At 33.9% G+C, this 8,919-nt stretch overlaps 1 pseudogene; it reads right to left on the bottom strand.

Moving 5' to 3' along the window:
* Positions 1-1,971: 1,971 nt before the first annotated feature.
* Positions 1,972-5,755, bottom strand: LOC102603995 (putative late blight resistance protein homolog R1B-16; annotated as a pseudogene).
* Positions 5,756-8,919: the final 3,164 nt, after the last annotated feature.

Here is an 8,919-nt window from a genome sequence, read left to right as displayed (position 1 = left end):
GCGGTCATTTAGGGGCCTTGTTAGCGACCCATCATTCTTCCCTAAGCTGTCAGAGTCCGATCGAAGCGAGCAAGAGATAGAGGAATCCTCGCTCATAGATGTGAATTGAACTTATCCAAGAACTAGTCAAATATGTAGTCCTTATCATAAGCCTTCTTGTAATCTGGAAATTCTACTGGCTTATGGTTACATGTTGATGTCTTTGAATCAAACTGCCTGACACTGACTAAGCATAGAGTGATCTGGTTTTACCAAGCATGCTGTAATATGACCAACTGCTAAGATGGATATGCGATCATATAATATTAAATAAAATTAAAAATGATCCATATTCAGTAGAAGTGCAAGTAGCATTGAGAATGAAACAGAGAAGTGTGCTTGAAATGGTTTGACATGTCTTGTGTCGACCTACAGATTCACCGGTTTGTAGGTGTGAAACTATGGCGAGTGGAGGTTGAAAAGGAGACGAGGAAGAATCTTGAAATACTTAACAAATTTCTAGGATAAATGCATACTTAGCAAAAAAATATAGGACAATAGAAGATAAAGAACCATATATAGATGATATCTAGCCGTGGAGAGTAGGATTTAGTCTTTTTTTAAGAACTTATAATATTGTTTTATATATATAGCTTATTTTTTGCTCTTGTTTTATCTGGTATAATGAAGACGTGAGTTGAACGAACTTAGCGGAGCAGTCAAGATTCCGTATAGTCAATTCCAACTTATTTATGATTGAGGCATAGTTATAAATTTAGAGACACCGTCATTGTCCTCCCTAGAAAGCTGAATAGGGGTTTGACAAGTGATATCTATTTGGCTTCTTATGATGCTCAAACCTCCGAAGTTATTGTTGCACACATGTCAGATCCTCTAAAAATGCAATGGAAAATCTAATATACACTTGGTGACATTTTTGAAGAGTTTGAACAACAAAGATAACTTTTGTACATGTACTCAATATGTATTTATGAAGTGAAACGTATGTTACGGATTACTCCTAAATTATTTAGTACTAAGCTACCAAAACAGCTTTCATTCAGGAATACTCATCTTTCAATTCACCTTAGTATTCTATTGATTGATGATAGGGAGGTATACTTGTATTCAACCAGCTTTCAATTGTATCATTCATTGGATTTTGCAGATGTAAGATGCAGGGAAACAACTGCTATATTACAAAACACAAACAAGAAGCAATGTTTTGACAACAAAGGCATGATTTTACAACAAGAAATCACAGTGAAAGATCATCTGATATATGTTGGTCTCCAATCACCTGAAACATACAGAAAAAGGAGGGGCATTTCGGCGTATGAGCATGGCTGCAACAATTAGCTAAGAAAGAATTCCATCCACTTTGTCTGTACTTTTGCTGCTGTTATCAAATTGAAATACATCCTCGTTAGTTTGAGATCAACATGGAGAAATTAGGCGAAAGCAAGCATAAGAAGAAACAAGAAAAAATATATACCATTGTTGTGATTTCAGGCAGGCACATGATTGGCTCACAGCTGCCAGATGACCCTAATCATGTTTCCCGTATTATACATATTGGTGTCAAGTTAGATGCAGGTAGATACTCAAATACAAAACATAAAAGTTTGTTTTTACTTACTTTGATAATGAGGTCAATACGGTCGTTTCCTTCATTCTCTTCAACATCATCCTTAATCCTCAGAGCTGAAGCTTCCAGAGGTTTGTTCTTGCACCTAATCAACTTAATATGTTTCAGTGTTGGAATATATGCAAAGCTAAGGGGGATCTCCTCAAGATTGTAACACTCTTTTATAACAAATCTTTCAAGCAGGGGAAATGATTCCTCCGAAGCAACCCACCTTGAGATACGTAAGTGCGTCAGGTTCAAAAACATAAGTTTATGGAAGGTGATATCTCCAAGGCACCACTCTTCTGATTCAAAATAATCTGACTTCCATAATTGGAGATACTCCAGGCTTGATAGTCCTGCAATAAAGGGAACCCTGTTTTCAATATGAGTCCCTCTTAGTACCAACTTCTTTAAATTTGAATGCAATTGTAACGCAGATACGAGGGCCCTCCAAAGGAAAGGTGAAAAATTTGAAGCTGGGTAAGATTCTCCAATGTCAGATAAAAAGACTCTGAAGAGTCATTATCACCCCTAAACCTGATGTGAAGTTGTTGAAGATTAGAACACCTCCTTGATAACACATCCACCCTATCAATTGGAAATCTAACAATAATCTTTAATATCTTCAAATTTTCCAATTTAGAGGATACTTCAAAGAACCCATGCTTATCAAATTTAGCTTCAAAGATCTCAACATGACTAAATTTTCCCATTTCCCAAAGAGATGCTGGTAACCGTACTATATTACTCCAATTATCAATTTAGACACTGGAATTCTTGCATCCTCTGGAAACATCCCCATATAAAGAAGACAAGTCTTTAAACGATCTGCTAAGTTATCAAAACTCAACTGCATAGTAGCCCGACTATACTCTTCGGACTCATATTCAAGATAGTCAAATAAATAATCTTTCACCTCATTCCACCAAGATTCTTCCATTTTTTTAAAAAATTATTCCAGCTACCAAGACAACAACTAGGGGCAGTCCTTTGCCTTTTTCTGCAACTTGACTCACATCTTGTAATTCAGGCAGGAAATCTTCCCTTTGAAACAGTTTTTTCTACAATAATTTGCAACTCTCTTCTGTTGTGAGAAATGGAAGAGTATAAGGATCAATACAGTACTTGACTTGCTTACCCACTTTCTCAAGTCGAGTTGTTACTACTATTCTGCTTCTATTTCCAAGGTTTGGAAAACAAAGCCTTAAGTCATCCCATTCCATACAATCCCACATATCATCCAATACAATGAGATATCTCTTGCCCATTAGACTTTTCCTCAACATGTCGGGAAAGATGTCATCCTTATCTCCCTTGTCCTTGGAACCAATAACTTGACTAAAAATCTCTTGTAATAGCGTTCTCCGGTTATATGTTTGGGAAACGATGCACCATGCTCGAACATCAAAATGAGAAACAACGTTGTCACTATTGTACACCTTTCTAGCAATTGTCGTTTTCCCTTGTCCCCCCATGCCTACAATTGGGATGACGTCTAGCTCATTTGTACCTTTAATCAGATACTGAATAATCTTTTCTATGTCATTCCGAAAACCTACTATCTCCTCATAAGTCACTAGATTGCTATGTCGAGTTGGCAGGTATTTAAATGGTGCTACCACATAGCAAGGCTTAAGAGCAACGTCTGCTGACCACATCTCAGTTACCTGCGCATTAATTTGTTTGATCTCCTCTAAGATTGTAGGAAGTGAGCAAAAAATATGCAACAAAACATTATACTGAACAAGAATAGAGTCAATGGCAACTTCAACATCATATGCCAAATTGATGGTACGTCTCTGAAGATCTTTAGGAATTTTATGTTCATGGTGCACCTTTGCGACATCTCTGAAAATTGATGATAAAGATGACAGCTCCTTCTCTAAAATGGATATAAGAGTTGATAGCTCTTTCTCCAAATTACCTAAAAGAGGTTTCATCAAGAAATCTAAATCATATTTCGACATCTCATTCAGTTTCCTTAAAAGAGAATCAAGAAAGCTCAATCCATAAAAGGTGGAGAACTGAGATGGAGTAAATTTTAAGGATTTGTAGTAAGTCTCCACTTGTGCCTAAAGATCTTTAGCTTTCTCCAATATCTGTATCGAGCAAAGACATATTCTACTAGTGTCATATTTGTTTATAGAGCTAGGAAGAAGTTTTTGTATGACATATATAGCATCACCTTCTATAGCTCCAACTTTTTCCATAACCTCATTGAACCATTTATCGTTAATAACATGATTTGACACATCAACATCAAGAAAACCAACAAGAACTCTATTGCCACATCAATATTTTGAGTAGAGACACTATCAAGAAAGTTCTTGAGGTTTTCTTTTTTGAGATACATCAACAGACTATGGAGATGATGAGAAAATCCTTTTGGTAATTTCTTGTCCTTGAAAGTTCTTGAATAAGTAAACTTTGAAGCCTTTAGTTCACTAAGAAAAATCTTCTTCATTTCCAGCTCCACTAACACAATCAAGAATAATAGATAAGGAGATTTATACAAGATATCATAATACTCATATGTGTCGACCTCATCAGAAACAACGTAACCTAAAATAGCAAGACAAAGTTGTCCCACATTGTTGGCCATGAACTGAATTCGAGTCTCCAAACATTCTAGCTTCTTATGGTTGACGTAACCATTTATCTCCGTGGCATATAAGTATGTCAAAAATCTCAGTTTCTTTTGAATAATTTTCACTTCCTTTATAAATTTGTGTATTTCAAGGTTTTCTTCAGGAGGGTCAGACCTATCCCCTTCCGATAATATCATCAGTACATCATTTAGATTCTTTTCGAGCCAATTCATATAGTCTGACAGATCAAAACTATTCAACTCATAATTGTCACTTAAAATGGTATTACGTTCCAAGAATTCCAACAAATGTGATTCTAGCCTTTCTAGATTAAGGTTAGTTTTACATTGATCTGGAAGCATTGCCATAGTCAATTTGGCATTATTTGTGTGTTTGACTAAGGAATCACGAAAATGAACACGATGATATATTATAAAGGTTCTCAAAATTCTTAGCACCATTTCAAGTTCCTTAATTTGATCAATCTTGGCACTATCCAGATTACCTCCACTCTTGATCCTTCTCAGGTGATCTAACATTTCCTCAATTTCATTTTGAGCCATTTTCTTTCAAAACGTTCCTGCAAGTTCACCAATCTTGGAATTAGGTTCATTGACAACATTTTTATTCATGTCTTTCATATCTAGTGTTTGTAGCTATGTTGATGCTTGAGAAAGATAATACAATTTATGCACTATATTTCATCTAACAAATGGTGCATACTATCACAGAAAATCACATTTCACTCAACTTTCATATGGTCACTCAACTCATAGTAATTTTCTTTAAACAAAAGGAAACTAATATCAATGTGTAACGCTAATGATGTAAGGCGGACCACTAAGAGTATTTAGGCTGCAAGCATCTTAGTTGAATTACACATAGGAATAGCCCAAATAGGAGAAGAAAGTAAAAAGAAAAGAAGAAGTTAGAATACATAACACAAGTTCACTACACTTTTTGTAAAATAGAAATTTAAAGAGGAAAACAAAAATAAAAATATTTCTTTAACTGGTTCAACAGAGCAAAAACTAATTATTTTGTGTGATATACATTTTTTATTTTCTAGACCATATAGAAATTAAAACACAAGTGTTTTGAAGTGTCATAGTGTTTCATACAAGACAATCATAAATGTCTACATTAATATACATCAAAACCATATTCACAATAATTGTAGTTTTGGAACCATGAAGTTTATTGTTAAAATGGATTAATAACTCAGTAGTTGTATCAATTTAAGAACTTTGAGATTTTGGAAAGCAATAGAAAGTTAATATTCAATATATCTTGCAATTTTCAAGCGTGACAGAGTGATCGATCAATCGATCGATCTTCTTTTGCCTTTTTGTATCTCAAAGTTCTGATCCAATCCTACAAAAAGAGTTGTTGATAACTTATACATAATGAAGATTCCACTTAAGAAAGGAGAATAATTCAAAGAGAGATTCAGAAAAATGTTTATCGAAAAATACCTGATATAAATTGGAGTAGGATTAAGCTAACAAGAAAAGATTAATATGAGCATAATTAACTTAGAACAATGAGGAAATGTTTGTGCATGTCATACTCTAACAAGATATAATTATGGTATAACCAAAGGACTGGATCTAAATCCTACAAAAAAGTCAATGGTTGTATTATTTAATGAATAATTCTTGGGTTTATCATATTAATTTTTAGACAGCTACATTCCCATTGGCTTTCAACGTCAATGGTTGCATTATTTGATGAATAATTCTTGGGTTTATCATCTTATATTTTAGATACCTAATACATTGTCAGGTTAGTATGCATTCCCATTTACTTTCAAAGTCAATAGTTGCATTATTAAATGAAATAACATGGAGATTTGTACGAATTTCTAATCTCGAGTTTGTTACTTAATTCTTTTTAATTCTAGTTATCATTTCTTTAGCAACCTACATATTGTGAAGATTAATGAAAAAAATTCTCTTATGAAAGCACATCCAATTAAATGAAAATTAATTTATATTTATTGTTTAATGCATCCTTATTTTATGAAAGCATATTTTTTTGTGGTATTAAATGAAAATTATTTTATTTTGTAGGATTGAGTTAGAGAAGAGTGTGCTAAAGAGATTGCAATATGCTTTACAAATCATATTTAAATTTTAGCTAAAAATAGAGTTATTATTTTTCATATTAGGTTCAAATTTTATCTATAAATTTAATTAATTAGTACAAATATCAATTCAACACACTTCACATATGTTATCAATCTTCATTATATACTAACACAAGGAGAAGTTGTTAGAGTAATGTTTTCAATGTCTTACAAGAATATATCCTCACTGCATCAACTTATTCAACTTTTTCAGCTCAACTTTTTCAGTTGAGGAACTTCCAATCCACTTAATGACTTTCAAGAATGAACAAGTAACTAAGTACTGGGGTAAAAATATTGAGGAAATGGATATCATTACAACCCATAAGCTTCAAGGTAGAGAGCAATGGAGCCATGATGGCGTTATTCAACAATTTTGATCAAAAGTAATATGTCTTAGGTCGATGGTCACAAAATTCATATCCAAATTAACACTTAAAATTAAATATCGAGAACAAGCTTGTGTTGCAAGAGGATTTTGCAGGCAATGTTAGGAAATGTGCTTTGGTTTATCATCTCATAGAACAAGCACAATGACTAAATAGGTAGACCATATATGATTCCATGGTTTGGACAAGAGACTCATTGTTGCTCAATCAATTATAGATTTAACTAATAAAATCTTTATAGTACGCCCATGAATTACATCTGCAGAATGGTTCATACTTTATATTTTTTTCCCCCAACTATATGGTAGAAAGTTAAGAATTGAACAACAAATTATCACTAAGTCAACAAGCACTATAATTACGATAAGGTATAATATTTAGGAAGTTAACTTTTTTTGGGCCCTAAAAAAGGAATTTTATAGCGGAAATAAAAAATAATTAAAAAAAGTTTAACATTTTACAATATGGTGATAGATTTTCACGATGGTATCTCTACAGGAACAAGTCTGAGAATGCAAATTGCAATTGACATACGATAATCATTCATCTATATTTTTTTATTAGATGATTGAAATAGTTTTCATGGGAAATATTAATTTCCTCCGTATAGAACACATCCTTAATAATAAAAATCACTTATGTTCTTCTATGACATTTGATTAGATGATTAAAACCACTGGCCGAAAAACAATACTAAAGTTTCAAACAAAAAATACATTCGATTGAAAAACATGCAAACTCTTTTAACAACGACTTGGAGCACGCATTATGGCCAACAAATTTCCTTCCGCTTGAATATCACATTCAAAATCAACCTTCCTTTTGATGCTTGCAATAGCAATTTGAGTCGCTTCTCTATCTTTTTTCCGTTGCGACTTGAATTTCTCTTCTTGCAACTGCTTTTCTCTATGATAACGTAACCCAAAGGTCATTTTTGAAAATTATCATTTTACCTATCCTAATAGTTGCCCCGAGCCTTTTCTGATTGTTTGGTAAAGTTGGTTTTTGAAAGTTCAGTAAAAGGTTGCAATTTTTGGAAGTTTTTAGTTTTGGAAGACTTAAGTTGGTTAAAAATGGTTTTTGGTGTCAATCGAAGTTTTGAATCTCAGAATGGATTTCTGCCAGTTCCATCAGCTCCAAAATGCAGAATTTAGTCTAGCAGAGTCATCGGTTTAAGATTCAGAGTTGTTTCATGGATTTGGGATCTTAAGTTGGAAGTTGATGAGATTTTAGTCTTTAGGTTGACCTTGGTAAACATTCGGAGTTCGGATGATCAAATCGGGTTTTTGACCATCTCATTGGACTCTGGGATGATTTTAGATCTAGCGGAGGTCTTGGATGAATTTTCTGAGGTTATGAGCTTAGACCCTTTTGGTGTTATGGTAATTTATTACAACTTTCATGGGTTTCTTTTCAAGGAGACCTCAAATTCATATCTCGATGGTTTCATTGAGTCTGGAACATCGAGTTTAGTTGGGCAGATTATTTGGTTTGTGTGTAAGGGGTTACAAATGAATCTCGGGGTCCATTCAGATGTTTTTGGTAGTTACTTAATTGTTTGCTGAAATTTGGTTCTTGTGCCAGCCTTCGGATTTGTGGAGCTGGTGACCACGTTTGTGAAGGAAAATTATGGGGACCCCACGTTTGTGGAGGCTCGACCGCGTTCTCGGAGGGTCAAGATGCTTACCTCCGTGTTTGTGGAAGGTTGAGATTGTCCTCTCCGCATTCACAGAGAATGACCATGTTCACGGAGACTTATTGAAGACGGCCTCCGCATTCGCAGGGAGGAATTTCGCTAGCAGCTTGAATTTTTCAAATTTTGGGGTTTCTTTCCCATTTTATTTTTATTTTTATTTTTGAGCTTTGAAAACTCTTGTGTGGCTAAGAAGGTTTTTCTAGGTGAAACATTTGGGTAAGTGTTTATAACCCTAAATCTTCAATTCCCATTCATCAATTATGATTTTTAACATTAAAATAAGGATTTTGAGTTTCAATGTTTGGAGGTTTTTCAAGAACCCTAAATTTCTGCTTAATTGGTGATTTTGAGTTGATTTCAACTCTGTTTTTGAAATGGTTTTCACCGTTGGCTTCCAAATTCTAGGCAACATATTTTCATATTAATTTCCAAATGTACCCTTCATTTTTGGAATTGATTTGTTGGGTTGATTTAACCTTGTTTTTTCAAAATGGTTGATATGAGTGTTG

Source organism: Solanum tuberosum, unplaced genomic scaffold (genome assembly GCF_000226075.1).
Source record: "Solanum tuberosum cultivar DM 1-3 516 R44 unplaced genomic scaffold, SolTub_3.0 scf00009, whole genome shotgun sequence".
NCBI lineage: Eukaryota > Viridiplantae > Streptophyta > Magnoliopsida > Solanales > Solanaceae > Solanum > Solanum tuberosum.
The sequence above is the reverse complement of the archived record's forward strand: the minus strand, read 5'-3'. Positions and strand labels throughout refer to the sequence as shown.